Raw genomic sequence first — 23,073 nt, forward strand, 5'->3', positions numbered from 1 at the left:
CAACACAAGGCAATTGAAAGTGCTTTACATCACATGAAGATCATAAAAATCACATTTAAATCAATACAACGTAAAAACCAAGACAAAAGATCGCATTTAATCACAAATAGAATAAAAATAAATAAATAAAAATAAAACAAAAATATAACAAAAACTACTACTACTAATAATAATTGAAATCAGCAATGGAGATAAGCACAAGAGGAATAGAAAGCAGGTAGATTGAAATATATAGCCTGTTATGGATATGCAGTGCTAAACAAAAGCGTTTTTAGCCCTGATTTAAAAGAGCTAACAGTTTGAGCATACTTCAGACATTCAGGTAACTTGTTCCAGAGGTGAGGAGCATAACAACTAAATGCTGCCTCACCCTGCTTGGTTCTTGTTCTTGGAATATGCAGAAGACCGGTTCCAGACGACCTTAGGGGTCTAGATGTCTCATAGGAATCTAACAAGTCAAGCATGTATTTTGGTCCAAGGCTATTAAGTGTTTTGTAGATGAGCAGTAGTATTTTATAGTCTACCTTTTGACTCACTGGAAGCCAGTGTAGCGATTTCAAAACCGGTGTAATGTGGTCCAGCTTCCTTGTATTTGTGAGGACTCTGGCTGCAGCATTCTGTACTAGCTGCAGCTTCCTGACTGATTTTTTATCAAGACCCGTAAATATACCGTTGCCAGCGCAGCCCAGCAAAGGGGCCATTGTCACACCGCCAGGGATCCAGGGATCCACCTGCACCCCCATCAACCGGCCTTCAGCGATGGGATAAAGGGATGCACCATCACCCCCCCACCCCTGCCCCCTGCCCGCTCACGCAGACCCCCAACTGGCACATCGTGTGACCCCCAACGGCCCACCATGCCCAGGGCAGGGCAGGACCTCCCGCCTGAGCAGACGGTACCCAGCCAATCCACCGGCATCCAGCCAGCGACCCATGCCGGAGCGCAGGGCTGATACCCAGGCAGAGAAGAGAGGGGAAGGCGGAAGCAGGAGAATTCCGAGAAACCGCTGCAGGGCGGCGCGAGATCAGAAATCTCAAATCTGATCTTTTGAAGAGCAGTTTTACCTCCATCACCGTCATTGGCAATGAATTAATTAAGTGTTCAACCTTTTTAACATTGTTACCTATCGTACATACTTCAGATGTCAATAATCGGGGATCCTTTAAAAATGCATATTATGTCTTCTCGAAGAAAATATGCAATTCATTCCTTCTCAAAATATGCAATTCATTCCATGCCCCTTGAAGTTCGGCAAAATTTAATGTGCGATGAATAAATAAATGAATATCAAATAGATAGTAACAAACAAAACAATTAATAACCAATTATGTTTTTGTGTGTCTCGCTCACCTCATGGCAAAATTGGTAACACATCATGTTGTGCTTTCCTAAACACAATGCACCAGTGCAACAGTTGCACTTCCCGCTCGCACTTAACTACTGTACTGCAGTTTTCCGCAGCCTCATGAAATATGTAAGAAGCAGCACTGCCATTGGACAGTTCTGTGTGTATGTGTGGGTGTGTGCATATACAATGATGAAATCAAAGAGACGGCTTACTCAGCTGTGATGGGGGAATCTTACTGTCCTCACAGCACCATTTAGAGAAGGGGTGTGGAACCTATTGCCCCATATTGGCCTATGTGAGGTTTTGATCCAGAGCTCCATGTAATTCTAAAAACAAAGAACGAAATCAGCAAAAGGTTGCAATTAAAGAAACAAAAAACTCCAAAAGTATTGAACGCACACATTCATAATCCATGATCAATCCATGAATAGACCCTGTATTAACAAAACAGCACCTTCCTCTTTCTGGAGTTTAATTCAGGTGAAAAATCTTTGTCAAACATGAAGTTTGTGCAAAAGTTGGAAAGCTGTTGCCCAAAGAGATTTCAACCCTGAAGGCCAAACACAGTTAACAAAAGGGAAGAGAGCTGTATAAATTATCAAACTAACTATTGAAATTCACAGCAGGGGACTTTGCGCAGTGTGCACTCTATTTGCAGAGAGGTACTGTACAAAGGATTAACGTGAATAGAATCAAAGCTGAGTCGCCAAGCTCATGCAAGACTCCTATGAGTCATGTCCATGAGGGAAAGTCCCACATTTTCTTTCTTTCCATGTCTTACCCAAGTAACTTCCGCCATCAAAATGCAACAAGCAGCGAAAAGCACTGCCGTGCATAATGAGAGTCGGGCGGTGGGGTCTCAGGGGGACGCAGGTACCATTAAAAAAAGGAATGACAAGACACATTGCCTGAGAGCACATTTGCTAAGCAAGCTGATTGTTTGGAGGCTTCGAGCAACCCTTTGAAGCAGCAACATTTGCTTCTTTGCAGAAAATACATGCCCACGAGAAAAGGGTTCAATTGCTTTTCAATTTTTCACAAGCCATTTTCCAGCAAAGGTTGTAATTAGATGATCTGCTTTCCTAAAATAAAAAATAAGGTCCTAATGAAACCTTTTTTCAAATTTGTAAAAAGAAATCTCAAAATGAATATGTGTAATAAGCGCTGTAATATCTATAACCCTAGCTAAATCCATTTTTTTTCCTCATGGAACCTGCAGATGCATGTGTTGTCTTGAATCCATTTTTTTTTTTTTCCCAAAAAGAAATATCAAAATTCTGAATTACTCTCAAAATCATGAAATTTTAGGTGTATCAAATGTGATACATTTGGCAGTAAAGGGTTAACTTTGCCAAAAGTACCAAACACCACGAGTTTCACAAATGCATTCAGTAAATCCCTTTGGAATTTCATAATCAAACCATTTTTTTATTAATTCAAAACAACAGGCTGGTATCTAAGTGAACTCCTGTTCAAATTTCTTCCAAATTTCAAATTTATTACAAATAATTTTGCCCTTTGCTGTTGATTTTCACGTTAGAAAATGAACCTCATTTAATTTCACACTGTCTCTTTTTTTGTTTTAATGTCTACATTCTCATTTTATTTTCGCATCTTTGCATCACATACGATTTTCATGACGTACAGTGACGCAAATGACAGTTTTTTTCTTATTATCTTCATAGTTAACGCGGTCTGTAGGTCTGTTATACTTCCTCATAACAAGTGCCAGTCAACCTTCCACTGAGCAAACCAATTTCTCCTTCCATTAGATAGAAGGCTAGCATTTGAAAAATGAAATGAAGCCTGTAAATTAAGGGCAAACCAGCCCAAATCCTGGTCTAAAACGCCACTTTGCCTAGATTTAGTCAGCGTACAAAATAGGGCTCTGCATTTCTTAAACTTCACCGAACCCACTCACTGAACCCCAGTTAGGAACCACTGGTCTACAATATATTTGAAACCAAGGACACATGCAGTAGACTTACATGTCGGGTTGGCCAATTTTAAGCTCGTGATCGTGAATTGAAAAAACATTGGGTCAAAATTGAATTCTATCACAGTAATCAGCCATGTTATATTTCACCGAAAACAACATGCTGCTGATGGAAAGTGACTAGTTTGGAATATTTTTGAAAAGTTCTTCAAAAAAAGATTCCAAAGTTCATGATTTTCAAGATGTTTATGACACTCCATTGCTGAAATGTAACCCTAAACTTACAGTACATGAAGTACACAATCTAAGCATTAATATGCAAAATATAGCCTACTGTATTTGTTCCCTGATTGTGCCTGCTAGCTTAATGCTAATAGGCAATGGGATATATATGGCATTCAAGTACCCCCCCCCCCCCCCAAAAAAAACCCACCACATTTCTTAACAAAGACAAGTATAACTACACTGAGAGGGATACGCTGTCTGTACATGGCCAAAAGCAAATTATATAAACCATGAACTGTTTTTTAAAAAAGCAGTGTTGCCTCATATTTTGTAATATTTATTTTTATTTATTTATTTATTCATTTATTTTACATTGGACTTTTGCACATTAATATAATGTTACTGACAATCACTTTTTATTGAAGATGCACATTTCAAAGAGAGTAATGTCCTTAAAGAGCCTATTACAGCAAAAAGCATGTTTATTTCATACTTCACGCGGTATTTTTTGCTCCTGAATGAAATGGACCGCTTTGATGCGTGTGAAAGCGATCTAAAATATATGTTCAATTTTTTGAATCCCTTGCCATGAAAATGAGTGATTTCCTGGATTGAGGAGGAGTATGAACATGACGTCACCCGGGTCAGCATCTCACAATGCAGCACTGCTTTATAGCATGCAGATGGACTGCGGATTCAGCTAATTTTGCACATTAGTTTATTTTCCCACCACGCCAGCCAAATGTGCAGCAGGATTTTGTTGCTGCACCAGGGAGAGGCGTGGGAGCCTTTTTGGGTTTCAAAAAGTTCCCGTTCACCGCGGAGATTGGCCAAAACAAGTCTGACAACTGTGGGACAATTGGACTTACGACGAAGTGAGTAAACATCGTGTTTTGTATTATGTCAAATACTGGGATCATGGCACACGTTTTAATAAGGATGTGGCTTGGATTTTGTGGGTGACCATGCTCCTTGTCCACCGAGAAGGCCACTCGGCCAACAACCGGCGGCTTGTCGCACACACCCCTCGGTCCTCTTCACGTGTCCGCCGGGAGAGCGCTATACTTGGCTTATGCTCGTCCGGTTCTCCATATCGTCCAGACTTCCAGCCCACTCTGCCCTCTTCTTGTGCCCACAATAGACCACTATCCTCGGGTTGGGCTCGGGCAGCTACGCGCTCCTCCGATGTCGGCCGGTTTGTCCGGCCCTCATTCTCCAGCTGCTTCCCCGGCACTCCTGCCCGCAGCTGGGGAACGCCGAGCTATAACTTACTCGCCACTGGGGGTTGCCAATCGGTGAAGACAATCGACAACCCCGCCGCCGCTATGCCACCCCGCTGCTCCTTAATCTCCGCGTATGACTTTCTCATATTTGTATTGTAGATTCTAAAAACTACAGGTTTAAAAAAAAAAAATTGAGGAGCAAGTTTTAAAACATTGTTAAAAGTATTGCGATCGAACAATATGAGAAAAAAAATATTGTGATCCTTCTTTTAGGCCATTTCGCCCAGCCCTACCTACATTTATGCACAGTGCTTTCTGCCATGTTGTCAATTTAAAAGTCAAGTGGATCAAATTAGATCACACTACTAAACCCTAATTGCTTTCCTAAAAATCCATTATCGTGGTTTCTTAGTAACTCTTGGTCTTTCAAAGCTGCTCTCTCAGAATAATATGTGCTCATTAGCAGGATTGACTCTATGGACACAACAGTCTGCACGCTTAGCAAACCAATTACGATGCGTAAATAAATTCACCCCGAGGCCAGTCACAACAATCACTTTTTGTCAAAGAGAGAGATGGAAAAGGACACTGCAGATTGCACGATGACAGGATTCTGGGACTAACCACAACATTGTAAAGTATAATTATTTACCACTGCTGAATTTGTAAGTATCTCACTTTCAAATACATTAATAATAAAAAATAATTATGGTTGCTTACAAACAAACTAAATACTGTATCTGTCCAAAGTGCATACAAATTATTTGACGTCTATTACCGTCAGTGGCAGCCAATAAATTAGCCATTTACCAAATTATCAGGATATAAATCTCCCATGTGGATTACTTATATCGTACTTGTCCTCGTGATCAACTTCTTGCTTTCCAATTTTTATAACACCATGGACACAAGCCGTCAAGAACATAGCAGGAACATAGTAAGCAGCTAAAGGGAAATTAGACTTCAATCCCATTTCAAAAACAACAACCTCGAAACAAAACAAAATTTAAAAAAAGAAAAACATTTGGTAAAACACACAGCGCCTGATTAGACTTGACCTCTTCACCTGCTCAAGAAAGCCCACTTACAGCTCATAGATTCATAATTCTATTGATGGGTCAAGTCGGTCAGCCACTGCGCATCGCCTTCAAATAGGGGGCTGTCCTACAGTCCGCTTCAGTTATTCGCAGTCTGTCGCAGTTAGTCAATACATGCAGGGACCCAACGCCGGATTTAGGTTGAAAAAGTACGAAAGCTGTACCGCATACAAACAGAAGGGATTGTCTCAGGAGTGATTTGTTCGAGGATTCAAGGTAATTATTAAATTTTTCGTATCATGCATGCATTTTGAAACGTTGTGGAAAAAAAACAATGGGAGAAATTAGCCGCTACAGCATTGGCATTATACTTTGCAATATTTACGTAAAATAACTGCTAACTGCGCGTTTTTCTTTTTTTACTTTTAACCAAGAATCGAGACGGTTTCACGTCCATATTTAGAGAGAATACAGGGATTTAAGCATTTATTCAGAAGAATTTTCAACGGAAAAAGCTCTTTGTTTACATATGACGGTCGCTAATTTTCTTACTGACTAGCCTCATAGTTCGCAATATTTACGTAAAATAACTGCACTTTTTTTTTTAGCTTTTAACCAAGAATCGAGACTGTTTTACATCCATATCTAGAAAGAATTCAGGGATTTAAGCATTTATTCACAAAAACTTTCAACGGAAAAAGCACTTTGTTTACATATGGCGGCTGCTAATTTCCTGACTGACTAGCCTCATAGTTCGCAATATTTATGTAAAATAAATGTTACCTGCATGGCTTTTTTATCTTTTAACCAAGAATCGAGACTGTTTTACGTCTATATTCAGAAAGAATTCAGGAATTGAAGCATTTATTCACAAGAATTTTCAACGGGAATAGCTTTTTGTTTACATATGACTGCCGCTAATTTCCTTACTGACTAGCCTCATAGTTTGCAATTTTTACGTAAAATAAACGCTACCTGCACGTTTTTTTGTTTTTTGTTTTTTGTTTTTTTCGCTTTTAACCAATAATCGAGACTGTTTTACATCCATATCTATAAAGAATTCAGGGATTTAAGCATTTATTCACAAAAATGTCCAACGGAAAAAGCACTTTGTTTACATATGGCGGCTGCTAATTTCCTGACTGACTAGCCTCATAGTTCGCAATATTTATGTAAAATAAATGCTACCTGCATGGCTTTTTTTATCTTTTAACCAAGAATAGAGACTGTTTTACGTCTATATCTAGAAAGAATTCAGGGATTTAAGCATTTATTCACAAGAATTTTCAACGGGAATAGCTCTTTGTTTACATATGACTGCCGCTAATTTCCTTACTGACTAGCCTCATAGTTCGCAATTTTCACGTAAAATAAATGCTACCTGCACATTTTTGTTTTGGTTTTAACCAATAATCGAGACTGTTTTACGTCTATATCTATAAAGAATTCAGGGATTTAAGCATTTATGCACAAGAATTTTCAACAGAAAAAGCTCTTTGTGTTTCTACTCGGTCAGCTTTGACGGAGATAGGGCCCCCTATGAATCGGCCCCGCGCCCCGTCTATACATTATGAAGACTATGTACAGATGTACTTTGGTTACAGTACTCCACAGGTCAATTCTAATTTCTATGCCCATATGCGACAGGCATCTGATATTTTCATGCATTATGAACTTCCAATGTTTTCAAATCAACCTGGGCCTCTTTGATATGTGGATATAAATCGAATATGTATCCGATGCCTTTACACTATGAAGGCTCATCGTAGTGTGATGGGAACGTGTTGTGACGTCACATACACGCACAGCCTAACACTGTAACAATCATGTCGCAGCATTTACGGAACGCTGGCTAGCACTCGGCCGTCACACTTTTGTGCCAATTTTAAGTATTTTTTTGCAACTAGGGGGCAACATCTTTTAACCTGACAGCTTCATTTGCAGCATCAAGAAGGAAAAGTTATTCTTCTTTGTTGCTTGTTTGCATCTGCTGTTTGTTTTGTTGAACAGTTGTGACCAGTGTTGTTAATCTTACTGAAAAAAAGTAATTAATTATAGTTACAAATTACTTCTCCCAAAAAGTAATTGCGTTAGTAACTCAATTACCTGAATGTAAGAGTAATTAGTTACTTGGCAAAGTAATTGGTGATAATTACTTTTTTTTTTCCCTCAAAAAAAAAAAAAAAAAAAAAAACATTGGCCACACTATGTGAAGTTTTTTGTGAAGGTTTTTGGTACAATTGGCCTGAGCCCAATTCTTTACCCTTTACCCTGAATCAACTGTTAAAAGTTGTTAAAATTGCTCCCATTATTGCATTTGTTCCCTTCTCTCTACTTTCGACATATGAAAGTTTTAAAACTGTTTCATCATTTAAAGATAGATTCAAGTCAAGATTTTGCCGATTTAGAAGTATTTTAGATAAAAAGTTACCTAGGTTCGCTAGGAAGGTTGTCTACAACAGAGCCGTCCTAAAAAGTCTACTGCTTTAAGATGGTGGCTGTCTACTAACGCATTTAGTGCCATGCAGTGTTGTTAATTTTACTTTAAAAAGGTAATTAATTACAGTTACAAATTACTTCTCCCAGAAAAGTAATTGCGTTAGTAACTCAGTTACCTGAATGTAAGAGTAATTAGTTACTTGGCAAAGTAACTAGGGATTTTTTTTTTCTCCAAAAAAAAAAAAAAAAAAAACAGGTCACACAATGTGAAGCTTAAAGGGTTTGGGGGACAATTGGCCCAAGCCCAATTCTTTACCCTCCACTTAACTAGACACAAGGGTATTGCGATAACTAGCTAGTAACCTTTGCTATGTGTGGAAGTCATTTAAAGTTGTGAATCAATCGTTAAAGTTGTTAAAATTTCTCCCGTTATTGCATTAGTTCCCTTCTGTCTACTTTAAACATGTGTAAGTTTTAAAACTGTTTCATCATTTAAAGATAGATTTAAGTTAAGATTTTGCCGATTTAGGAGCATTTTAGATAAAAAAAAATTACTTAGGTTCGCTAGGAAGGATCTCTACATCAGGGCCTTCCTGAGAGGTGTACTGCTTTAAGATGGCGGCTGTTTACAAACGCATGTAGTCCTTAAAACATGTTGGCAATGCAGCAGTGTCTGTCATCTGCATCTAGTTCTATAATATGATATCTACCGTGTCATGTGGGCGTAGTTTGTCGGCTATGGCTGCAGTCAGGTATTATTGGAGCCATCTAGCATCGCGGTTGCAACGGCGTCTTCCCCACTCCTGCTCTGCTCTCGTCCCCGTGAGTCCGTTTCTCTCAGACTTTTTTTTTATTCAACCAACTTAGTAACGCATAGTAACGCACGCCTTTCCCGCCTCAGTAACGGTAACGGCGTTGCCAAGATGAGAAAAGTAATTAATTAGATTACTCATTAACGAAAAAAATAACGCCGTTAGTAACGCCGTTATATTGTAACGCCGTTATTAACAACACTGGTTGTGACCTATCTTACTTGTTGACGTACAAGTCACATTCATGCGGATATGCGTTCGTACGACAGAGGTTTTGGCTAGATAACGGATTTTCTTTTCTACGTATGAATGAGCTCAGGTCGGATTTGAAAAAAAAAAAAAAAAAAAATCAGAATTGGACTTTTCATACATTAAAATAAATCAGATACCTGTCACTGATAGGCAAAGAAATGGGAATTGACTTGCAGCATGGACGTAGCCAGAGGGTCAGAGGCGACTGTCACTGCATTCAGGGTCAAATGAATGAATCCATGTACTATAGATTGTTGAACGGAAACTTAAGATGCATCCAAATTGAGTCTTCCAGCATGAGTCAACTTTCCTATACTGTTTGTACTTTATGACATTAGCATATCATACATGGAGCATGACTTTTAATATAAAATTCTAGTGATAACAAATTCACTGTAGTGTGGTTTGTCAAAATAAACTTTTTTGTCATCTCTGTCTCTATTCTGCAATACAACTCTCTTGCTTCTGCAGCCGCAGCAGACGCAATTACGTAATGAAAGTAGAATGAAAAGCTGGCTCACACATACTGTCATTGAGGTGGATCAGGATCCTGCAGCTCAGCCTCTGCAGCACGACTCCACCTTCCTCTTTCGTTCATCAGCAGCTCATTGAACTACCCCAGAGACATATTGCAATGCGACCAAACCTTTAGGGCACGCTGGCCGAAACATTAGGGACACCTGCACATAATAACATCAAATTTTCAACAGGACTAGGAGACAATAACAACTATGAGAGAAAAAAAAAGTAGTACAAGCTACATTTTGAATATATTCATGTCAAAAATAGGCATGGTTAGAAGTGACTGTGTACCTTGCTTGGGCCCGCCACTTCATTCTATGAGGCATACAAAAGCAAATCATGTGCATTAACTTCATGTTTCTATCTAAAATACCAAAATTGCACATTGTCGTTACTTAAACAATGTGAGCTATTGAGAGCAATTTTTGGTTAGCAATCCTTTTTTCAAAAGAAATGTAATAATTGTCGAATGGACAGTTTTCAGGGTCCTCATTGGATCTTAAAAAAAGTTTTGAATTTACTAATCTAGATAGTGTCTTAAATAAAAAGGCACTGGATTTCACTGGAAGGTCTTACGTACCGTAAATGTGAAATTCCACTGTTCAAAGCGGTCTCATAAAGGTTTTACAAATATTACATTTCACATGATGAAGGGAACCTTTTTTTTTTTTTTTTTTTTTTTACTGACTTAATTTAAAAACTAGTCAATCATTCTATCTTTAGCGTTTTAGAGGCAAATATGGTCTGCGACAGAAATAAGTTTCACTCCCCTGGTCTATCTACTGTATATGTTGTATGCTTCAGAAAGTGATGGATAGGTGAACAAAGTGATAAATAGACAATTTTGCAACTGGACACCAGCAGTAGAAATCTAATGATAAACAGCTAGAAAGTATCATCATGAGGCAGCACTGCACCAACAACTACCCTACAATTTTATGATAAAACATACTGCGTGCACATATTACAAAGAAAAAGCATAAAAAAAAACAGCAATTATCCAAAGTCTTAAAGCTGTGAGGAACCTACTGTATTCACAAGTGCACACAGCAATGAGGAGTAAACCCAGAGGCCAAAAGGACAATAATCGGCTGAGAGGACGCCGACACGACATAATGTAGAAGATTGTTTAATAATGCAAAGGGAACTCAAGTGGCAGACGCCCTACTTCAATTCCCTATAAAAATCCTATTTTTCCATGGACATGCCTCGGTGGAACTTAAATTGAGAGAAAGGCTATGCACTGGACTGGTCAATCACTATTCCACTGTGCTGCCAGGATCTTAAAAAAAAAAAAAAAAAAAAAAAGCCAAAAAGAGTTGCTTTTACACTACATGGTGCATTGTAAATCAACCTTCTTTGCGAAGGTAGTACCTCAAGGCTATGTCATAGCTCCCATGCACTTTGCAAACAATCCCCTCCCTTAACTATATTCATTTCATACACAATATATCTTTCTTGCACAATATATCCAATTTCCTCTATCCTGTTTACTAAATAACACAATCAAATCTAGTTTCATTTTTTTCGGGGTCATATTTCCTGCTGCAAAATGCTCACCATTTCCAGTTTGTGGCAGCATTGGCTTTCATGCCATTCATATAAGTCATGACTAAGCCAATCAGTGATACCTGATCCAAAAGCATGGTCCAGCGAGTCATGGGATCATGCCAATACTGTGTGGTTATGCATTTGCTAGCTGCACATAATTCAAATTGATAATACTGCAAGGTGCAGTGCAATGGGCTACAATACACCCACTGACTCTTAAAAAGAACCTACAAATATTAGAAGTGTGACGGTCGTTGAGTGTGTGGTTGTGTGTGTGTGTAGGAGACAAGTGAAGATGGAGGGAGAAGGGGAGGGTTGCAGAAAAGGAGGGAGATGAGTGACTCTGCAGATTTCAACAACAGGCCACACTCCGGGATATTGGAAGCAGAACTGAGGAGATTTTTTTGTGTAGTTATGACACGGTCCAAGTGATTAAATTGTATATATTTATTAAAAAAAAAAAAAGTACAGCAGGAGAGGAGATGACCATACTTATAGATTAAATTATGGACAGGATGCTGTTTCAAGCAAATCAGATTTATTTGAACTACAGTGCCCTCCTCAATTATTGGCACCCCTGGTTAAGATGCGTTTTTTAGCTTCTAATAATTTTTTTATTCAAATAATATGGGACCTTAATGGGGAAAAAAAAGAGTAAAATCCAACCTTCAATACAAGTGCATTCATTCAGTGGGGAGAAAATCCCACATAAAGAAAAAATCACTGACCCACCCCCATACTTCACAGTGGGTATGAGGTGCTTTTTAGCATGCGCATCTTTCGTGGCACGCCAGACCCACTTAGTGTTTGTTGCCAAAAAGCTCAATCTTGGTCTCATCTGACCAAAGCACACAGTCCCAGGCTTCAACTGGGTATGGTATGGGGGTGGGTCAGTGATGCTGTGGGGCTGTTTCGCTTCCAAAGGCCCTGGGAACCTTGTTAGGGTGCATGGCTTCATGAATGCTTTGAAATACCAAGACATTTTAAATCTAAATCTGTTGCCCTCTGCCCGAAAGCTGAAGATGGGTCGTCACTGGGTCTTTCAGCAAGACAATGACCCTAAACATATGGCCAAATCTACACAGAAATGGTTCACCAGACACAAAATCAAGCTCCTCCCATGGCCATCTCAGTTCCCAGACCTCTTTTGTTGGCAAAAGGGGGTTGTACAAAGTATTAACACCAGGGGTGCTAATAATTGTGACACACATTATTTGATGTCAAATAATTTTTTCTTCATGTGGGATTTTTCCCCACTGAATGAATGCACTTGTATTGAAAGTTGGATTTTTGTCTTTTTTTTCCATTAAGATCCCATATTATTTTAATTAAAAAATATATATATTAGAAGCTAAAAAACACATCTTTTTCAGGGGTATCACTAATTATGGAGGGTACTGTACATATTATAATGCTTGGGAATTTAATGTTTTATATCATTTAGATCAGTGGTTCACAAACGTTTGACTTCAAGCGGCACCTAAAGAAATACTAGGCTCTCCAAGTTCCACTTAAATGACCAACACGGAAATGCAGTTGCATAGTAAGACTAAGTGTAAAGGTCCAAAATGACTCGAACACTCCAATATGTACTCAAATCCTTGTAAAAAATTACTTAAATACTCTCAAAGACACAAAGTACACCACAAAAGTCACTTATGTACCTCTCGATGTTAGAAGTTTTCTAAATACTCATAAATGCACAGCACTACTCTCCAAAGGTAATCTAAATACGACAAAATGTACTGAAATACTCCCTAAATTACATAAATACTCATAGATCTACTGAAAACCTCACTAAATGTAATTTTCAATAACCAAAAATTTCTCATTATTCTCTTATTCTTATGTTTGTTTGACGGTTAACTATTTAAATGTAACTTTAAACATTGCCAGTAGAGTTTAAGGGGAAGAATTATGCTTAAAAACAACATTAAATAGTTTTCACGGGTAATAATATATTGCATGTAACATGTTTCCTTTAAAATACAACAAGTATTGATCGGTGTCGTTTCATGCAAGAGTTATTGTTCAACCAGCACCATTTAAGGCAGGACCATTAACATTGCAAATTACAACAACACTTTTGTAATTAGATAGTAATTCTTAAATATCATGTGGGAAATCAAAAGGTATTACTACCCCATAGCGATGTGTATTGGGAGAATTTAACACTCATTTATATTGCAAAAATGTTTTTCATCATACTTCCTTTTTGTCCAGTACTTGGATTTTTCTTTATGATGAAAACACCTTTGAAAAATCTTTTGATTTCCTTCAAAATAAAAAGTGCGACACTAATAGAATAATAAGGTCTCATATTAATAATTGATAAGGTTGAATCTTTTCGCCTTTTGCTGATCAGTGACTTCCTGCTCAGGGCAACCTAAGCTGCTGACGTTTGGCTTCATTCGGGGCACATGTCAGCATACTGATGCGCTCTTCTAGATGCATTGTGTGTGTATTTGGTGAGTGTGACTACATGACTATGTTTAAATATTACACTGTCATCCACATACATTATATACAGCCTTGTAGGGCAAGAATGTGTGTACGTGCAGATAAACTAATTGGTGAAAGGATAGATTTTTTATGAAAAATAGCCAAATCTCACTTGTTTGAAATAAATGTGCAATGTTTGCAGCTCAAAAGCTATAATGATAAACTATGTGGTGGCCTTTTAATGACAAAATATATAATTTAATGATTAGGTGCGTTAAATCAATTTCAATCAAGCAATCAAGTGTTTTTTCTGTATTATAGACAAGTTTTCGAGGTAGTTCCGCATCACTTCCTTATGTCTGCAAGCAACTTCCATTTTAGAATTTCTCCATCCAAAACAACAGTGGAGCCGGAGTGACATTACTCATCAAAATCCCTTAAAGAAGACAATTTGTTAATACTGCATCCATCTGCCATCCTCACGACAGGGGAGGACAACATGTTCATTAAGGCAAATGTGGAACCAAGCCCGTGCCACCACAAAGATTGGGTGTTTTTGTAGCCATGTTGCCGCTGTGTTACGGAGGTTTGTTCTTCCTATCCCTGCATTTTCATGTGTCCGGCGCTCAAAAAATACTAAAGCTAAAATCCTGCGCATGAAACGACTTGTTGCCTTTGACATTGTTATTACGATGATGATTGCAATTACGAGGATCTTAATATTATTTACTAAAACTACTGTATCTGCTGCTAGCCTGTTGCTATGTGTTTTATTCATTTGTTTGCAGGTGGAAAACGCTGTTAGGCAAGGGAAGATAAGTTGATGTGCCTCACCACAATTTTTACTGTACGTTGATGGACGTATATATCGAGACTACGTGCGTTCTACCCGGGGGCGGCCAAGAGGCTGGGGCTTGAGACGGTGGCTCGCCTCTCGGCAGACCGTCAGCTCGATCCCAAGATCCAACTTCGAGCTTTTTAACTGCAGCAACTTCAAGGTGCGCTATTGGAGCCCGTCTGGATCCCACCGAGGGTCTCAGTGATGTCAGGTGAAAGTTTGGAGAAGCTCCCTTAAGCTCTGCTGTCTGCTTACACATTCTTCGTATGCTCAACCTTGATTAATATTTTTCTAATAATTTTATAAATTGTGGTTTATTGACCTGTTTTGCACATGCACCAATCGTTTTAAATAAAACAAAAAATTGAATCATGTTAAAAAAAATTTTTGCAATCAATATCTGCAATAAAAAAATAATGGCATACTAGGTTGTTTTTTTTACATACCTTGTTTTATTTCCTTGTAACAACAAAATCCGTGTCAGCCCTTCTGCATTCGGCAAATGTAATATAATTTGTAATGTCACCTCATTTTGGTCGCTCAAGTTGCCGGTGTATCACTCTATATCTCACGTCAACACAGGCTGACAGGTTGTTATAATTTTGTCCACGAATGATCAACGAAGTGATAAGAACAATCCTACAATCTCATCTACGTCGCGCTGAATCCATTTTTGGAGATTCTGTGGGTTCCTCTGGCTTGATTTTGCCAATTTTAACTTCGTCAACGCACTGCTAACTCATGAGGTTTTTTCTAAATCGGAAGTTCGAAGCAGAAATTTTCCAAGATGGCGCCGCCCATATTTCGCTCAGGAAACTTGTCTTTATATTATTAGAAAGAATGGTAGCCCAGCGGTTATCAAATTTGCCTCACAGTTTGGTGGGAAGCATTATTCATTCATTGGAATTCCCTTTACCTTTCTGTTTTTGATCGACGAGAAATCGTGTTGTTCTGCTACTATTATGACGCAAGTTTAAATGTTCAAATATGGTTTGTCATCATATGACTTATAAAGTGAAGAACTTTTGTTGCACTGTGTCTCACTTCGCTGAATAGATTTTTGCAAGGATGCATTCATGCAAAAATAATGTCAGAGTGTAAAGAAAAGATCTGTGTCCTCTCAAGCAGTGCACGCAGAGTGAGAGAGAGCTAGTGATGCATTGCAGATAAACTGCAGTGTAATCCCTCCCTTTTTCCTCACCTATGCACCCCACCATAGACACACCCTTGTTTCTCATTTGTTTCCTGCCACTGTACACGTCCTGATGGTCCCACAGAAGCACCCACTAACATCACCTCACACCATCCGCATCCTGTCATACCCTGCCCTGCTTACGCCCACAACACTTCCTATGACCTTTACACAATTCATCATCCCGGGACTCTGTGAATCAATTTGGACATCCTATAAAAAGAAAAGAGAAATGTGGAATACTTCAAACTGTTATAGATAAGATTCACCAATAATATACAAGTTCAGGAGACAGCAGTGTTTAAAAGGCGGTATCGTGAAAAAATACTAGTAAAGGAAAATCAGGAGTTAACGTTCTATTTTAAAAACAGTTTGACTTCTGTACAACTACCAGCTGATGGCAACAATGCACCATTTGACATATTAGATCATAATTTGTGAGTCCACATGGGAGGTTCCCAGGAGAAACGTTTTGTAAAACAGCTCTACCACTGTCTACCAAAGAATTGTCCCCCCCCCAGTGCCCCAGTCATAGCAGCATCTATTTGATGCTATTGTTCCCTCTTCAAATAGGCAGACCTTGATGTTAAAGTATAAAAAACAATGAGCCAAGGACCTATTTGGTGCTGGGGACATTTGAATTTACATAACACCTATTGATATAGTAATAAAATCACATGAGTAGACGACATGTCAGCCAACCTATCTACTTATGACAGGCCAACAGCAAAAAAACCCAAAAAAAAAAAACAAACAAAAAAATGTCGCACTTCAACAAACAGGCAGTAGGAGTCCCCCTCGTTTATCAAAAAAAAAAAAAGCCATTAATGTTCTACTTACGTCTTTGTAAAACCAAGGTTGCATTGTTGTAGGTTTTCAAAGCTGTCGTGGCTGAAATGATGAAAACAATGAGCCGATTGGGGACCTGTATGCATGCTAACAAAAACGGTCCAAACCTTTGCAGGAGAAGTTTTTTTGGACCACTCATAGAGTCTCAAGTCTTCCTGTGAGTAATTCATCGCTACACATCGAGATGGCATGACGATTCCCGCGAGTAAAACCCAGAAACTGTTTGCAATATATGGCGAGGATAGCGTGGTGCTATATTTCCGTGTTCAGAGTGGTGGCGAGGCTTCCTGGAAGTTACGTCATGAGGTAGGGGTTGGCAGGACGGCGCGTCCCTCGTTGCTATGGCCATAACTCAAAAACTACACGGTCAATTATTATTTTTTTGAGAGAGCGAATGACGCGTTTAATACAATTCAACTGAGTAAAACACTTAAGAGCGAAATCTGAAAAGCTCTTCAGTTGCCCTTTAAGGGAGTGGGTCTGGTCTGTTTTTTTCATTTGGTAAATGTACAATGGCCCACAGTATAATCATGGTTGGTCCGGGACAGGTTCATAATAATAATAATAATAACAATAATCATCAAGCAATTTGGATGTACTACTCAATTAACCAGCCACCTCCAGCCGAACACCCCTCTCCCCAAAAAATGATAAAAATAACATTTAATGACAAAACGGCCATGGCAGCTTTGCGTATGCCACTTCGCTCTTCGACTTGGCCATCTTGTGAAGGATACATCCCTGACAAGTGCAGCTAAGCTCCTTAAAGTAAACGATCCCACATGTGGAAGATCGATCTGTTGTCGAGGTCGGAGCAGCTTTCATGTTTTAGTTGTGAACAAGCAGAGGTGACTGCATGGCAGACTGTGTGATATTGGATTAGACTGAGGATGAGGCTGGGCTGTGTCAAGGGGAATGACACATACCACAGTACTGGTGGTGAGAGGAGAAAGTTTAACTCCGACCACATACGCTCACTTAAAGTTGTGTAAAGTATATGCAGAATCCATACAGGAATTCATCTTTTTGCAGTAAAATATGTTTAATTTTTTTTTTTTTTTTCTTATTTGTTTGTTAATATGGCAAAGATAAAATCCCACTTTGGAAAACTGAAAATTATTTTTATAAGATTGTCATAAAATAAGTATATTACTGGAAAAAAACTGACAAGACTATTTTGCCAAAACATTGACGACACAGAACACATACCCTTATTTATAGATCGAATGCTTCCAGTGTGTACATATTTAAAGTGCGATTCGTGTAGGATGTGTTGCTATTGCAACAGTGACACCTCCCATTAAATGGCCCATTAGTCTTCTATAACTAAGCACAGCTTCAAGTTGTCAAGCTCAGCATGATTGGATCGTATACTTCACCTCTCTGCTGGCTCATCACATATACAGTACAGTACCTTTATTTCTCTGTCTATCTTATACACAGACGCGCACACCCACATACTATATAGGCTATCAGAGGATAAATCTATATAGCCATATATCAGAAGATATAGCTATATATCAGAAGATACAGTATCACACTGACTCCAGGACTTAAAAATTAAAAACAAAAATTCAATGACATACCTTTAAAAATAGACTAGAATAGACTAATTACACAGAGCGTAAGATAATGGCAATCCCATGTAAAGTTACGATCTATGTGAAGTTTCATTTTTTTAATGAACAAACCAGTCCTCACAAAAATTTGTCCAAGAAAACAAATCATTAAAAACAAATAAAACCTTGTCGACTAATGAACAGATTACATTACAAACTATTTTACCAGCTAATTAATTTACCAACTTAAAAAAAGGAGGGAAGAATGACAACAACAACAAAACAAACACAGGTTCTTTAGTTTTGTGGAATTACAACAGACTATTGAACCAGCTAATTTTAATAACACCACTGCACGGCATAGCCAAATTCACTTAGTGGCATGTAACAACCAAATAAATAAATCCAGGTTGGCCTATTGTAGTTAAAAACCTGCCGCTGTACATACGTAACTTGCCAGCAAACTAAGAATTTAACTATACTCCACAGCTGTTTTTGTGTAATCCTGACATCGCAATGTACATATATAATGGTAGTTCCCGTATTACGATGGATTTACGCAATTTCGACATTACAACGACTGAGTCCCGCCTTTTTTTAAATTAATTTATTTTTTTTATGTTGACTTTTGTTTTGTAATACATGTTTTTATTTTGGCGCAGGAAGCGTAGAACATGAAGCTAGTACATGTACAGACACACCCACCTTTACGCACACACAGAGCAGGCGAGTGACAGAGGTGACAGCCTGCGCGCACATTTGCTGTTTGTGAAGCATCCAGAGCCGACGGCTGTATATAACCTGTTTTGTGCTTTTTATTGTGCGTTTTCAATTGTGGTCGAATACTTGGGGCGAGTTTATGTGATTGTTTTTTATGTGGAGACGCTAACTGATACATGCTAATCGTTTGTTATTGCTGTATCAGCAGCTACTTTTACACGCAAATTTGAATTGTTGTCATTGAAGATGAGACTGATTTAATTTCATTTTTCATTTAATTTTAGTTTCATTCTGCAAGTGTTGATGTCATGAGCAGCTGAATAAAGTCAGCAAACCACACGGACGTCTGACATCATCATTTCAGAGCTTAGCTCACTCTTAGCTAGGACTTAGCTAGCTCCAACGTCTTGGCAAGGACAGGACAATGACGTATAATACATGTTTTTGGATGGTTTTTAAATTTCATTTAGAGGCTGTTTTGAGGTATTTAAAGGGTTCATTCTGATTAACGCGGAAATCCGGATAAAATCGCCAGTGCAGGAACGTAACTTGTTCATAAACTGGGGTCTACCTGTATTTTAAATTAACCTTTATTTTGCCTGGAACTACTCCATCAAGATTAAGATACTTTTTTAAAACTCACGGCAATTGAAAGTGACAGACATCAAAACAGTTTGAACTGAGATGGGTGAAATTAATATGTCTCAGTGCCATTGACGGCAATAGACGTCCTCTCCATCTGGACTGGGAGGGGTGGCAGCAAATTATGTTAATTTGGTTTATAAATAGAATTTTGATCAATCAAATGTGTGCATAATTGCTCAATGTAAAAATCCTACAATAAGACTTGGCACATGTGGCTTACTGTCAGATGCAGGAATATATAGATTTTTTTCCCCTTAAATTTTATGAAAATTGGGCTATCGGTGAACTCTATAGTGTGGAAATTACGGCAATTATAATACAAATCTATGAAGACAGTCGGTACAATATTGTCTTACAAATAAAAGTATATCAATGACTGGTTCTTTGAATGGCCACAGAAGACAATCCTGTACAAGAGTAAACAGTAATTGAAAGTGCTCTCTGGACATTACAGTTAGTAATGAATCTCAGAGAAGCGTGATAAACATTGATCATTAGGAGCCATTGAACAGCAGCATTCATGCAATAATATGATGCATAATCAATCACGGATAAAACTGTTGCGAAAACACGCCATTTTTTCCCATTACATTTTAAAACATTTCATTTTCAGACTCATAACCTAATTTTAGTCCATTCGTCACAGAATTTTCCATATGTGATTTAAAGTCAGTGAGAAATTAATCACGCCACCGGAGTAATAATACTGTACATACTGACTATATGTTTCATTCCATTTGAGAATGGACATTGTGGGAATTATTTGAGGCAACTTTTTACAGCTCGAAAATAACATAAGCTTGGTTTAGTATGCGTTGATGACATATTTCAGGCAAATTAATTAGTGCTGGACAACTACCAAAGCTTTCTGCAACTCTTTGACAGCCTATAAAAAGAGTTGATACACAATAGGAAATAAGTGTCCTCGGCATAGAAACGACAATTTACATTGGACAAAGTCATTCATATACTGTATATGACAAAAAAGAGGGGACCAATGCAGAACCCTTATGGTCCCCACTTGTGTCCAGTAAGACGTTTACAACACACAAATATTTTACCATCATATTTAATACAGTGGGTCCTCTTGCTGCGGTAATTTTAAAAACCAACCGACTACTCTACTCTGACTACTCTGACATATGCGATTCATGCAATCCATTTTTTTTTTTTTTAAAAGTGTGATTGTCCATTACCAAGGGCGTAGGTTTGGTCTCAACATTGGTAGGGACGATATAACAGCATAACTTGCATGTACACTTTTTGCTGGGGAATGGGACATAAATAGGACCAAACAGAATATTGAACGGGGGTCAGGGCTACATTTCTCACAAATATAAACCAAATTAATTGATATGCTAAATGATCAATGCAAAATAAATCTGTATTGATTTCTACTGGTTCGGGTGATACAAGGTTTGATTCAAACCTTTGTTTTCAAAAACTACTAAAACATTTTGAAGTGCAAGCCACTTCATTAAAATACCGGGGAGATATTCAAGAATGGGTCCACTTCTGGGGGACACTGGAGCACCCCTTGACTCAAACTAAAATACTGTTAGAAAAAAAAAAAAAAAAGTGATTTGGGGGGGGGGGGGGGGGGGGGGGGGGAGTGATTTGGAGAAAAAAAATGAAAAGAAAAAAATCATATCCAAGGACCAATCTACATCTGAGCATATTAGTACTAGACTAACCCAAGACTCGAACCAAAATACAATACTCTCATAAAATTCTGATGTGTGATTTCATTTCACAGATTTTTTTTTCATGTCAGTTCATATGTTCATGTCAGTGTCCTGAAGTGGACCCATTCTTGGAAAGCTCCCCGTTTTTTTTTCTTCGTATTATTATTTTTTTCAATAAAATGACTTGTACTCTGAAGCCACCACGTTGCATTACCGTAATGCACATAATGCAAACAAGCGTCCTAATGAGGGACAGCTAGCTTGACTTCATTGTTCCTTGTGTAGGCTGGCATGACCGCAGTAGTTTTGCAAGTTAGCAAGTTCACACAGTCTAATGTTATTCTGACTCTGATGCAGGTCGGACTTTCAATAACAAAATTACTGGTGTTTCCCCCACTTTCACAACAAACATTGATGTATTTTTACATTACTTACAGTGGCTGCTGCTGGCCAAAAAAAACTTCTAATATCTCTCCTCTTCGAAGGGGGCGGAGGAGGCGGCATGTGTTGACATGAATCTGTCAGGGCTATGTGAGTGTGCATGTGCATGTGTGGCGTGGGGGGGTCTAGTCATCAGCCAATCAACATGCGTTTTAGGGAATAAAATGGACTGGCACATTCAGCAATTGAAAAGGGCTAAATGTAAGTCTGAACATAATGAAAAGAATGCACTTAATAATGCTAGTGTCTATTCTATCCTTACAACATATGAAGAAAACCTAAATTACTTATATAACTGAACTCATTATATCATGCAAATAAGGTTGCTTAAAAGTTGGTAGGGACAATTTCAGCATACTGAAAAGTTGGTAGTGTTATGTCCCTACAGTCCAAGGGCGTAGGTTTGGTCTCAACATTAGTAGGGATGATACAGTATAACAGCACAACCTGCATGTACACTTTTTGCTGGAGAAAATAAATCTGTATCGACTGACAATAACATTTACGTGCATTGGTTCAGGTGATACACTGTTCGATTCAAACCTTTGTTTTAAAAAACTACTAAAGAAACATTTTGAAAACTTTCAGAATAAATGTGTGGTTTTTATTAGCAAACATGTCCTTACAACATATGGGAAGACAATCTAAATTCCCTATATAACTGAACTCATTATATAATGCAAATAAAATTGCTTAAAAGTTGATGGGGACAATTTTAGCATCCTGAAAAGTTGTGTTTTGTCCCTAACGTGCTTATGCAAACCTACACCCACTAACCATAAAACAGTGTCTGTGCACAAATACTAACAAAACCCCGGTACTAATATAGGGAAGCAGCAACCGAAAATGATTACCTCTCACCACCATTGTGGTTGTAGCTTAATGAGTTCATTTGTGTGCATCACAATGTCTGATCCTCTTGTACACCATCTGCAACAGTAAAAACACTGTTTAGATTCATTATTCTTGGTAAACTCTAGTGGATGTATATTCCACTGCTGTCAAAGCAAGAAAAAAAAAAAAAAAAAGTCATCAATTCGAACAACTAGAGTGCTGTATGTATTCATGGCGCAAATGTTTCTGCTTAGTCAGCTCATTTACAACATGGTAACATCGTGTAGATGCGCTCGTCAGCTGTGCATCAGCTCTATACGAGGTCACACTGTCCTTGCATTCTCTGTACACAGCATCGAACGACAAGAGGCATCTGCATTTCAACACCTAGATACAGTATGTTTGTGACTTGAGAACCTCTTTGTGTGTATTTGTCAGACTAATTGATGGCCCAGATTCGGATGCGTGTATTTGGCTGCAGTATCATTCCAGCCACTTCTGCAGTGCGCTTGAGCCTTGAAC

The sequence above is a fragment of the Corythoichthys intestinalis genome, chromosome 17 (assembly GCF_030265065.1).
Source record: "Corythoichthys intestinalis isolate RoL2023-P3 chromosome 17, ASM3026506v1, whole genome shotgun sequence".
NCBI classification, from domain to species: domain Eukaryota; kingdom Metazoa; phylum Chordata; class Actinopteri; order Syngnathiformes; family Syngnathidae; genus Corythoichthys; species Corythoichthys intestinalis.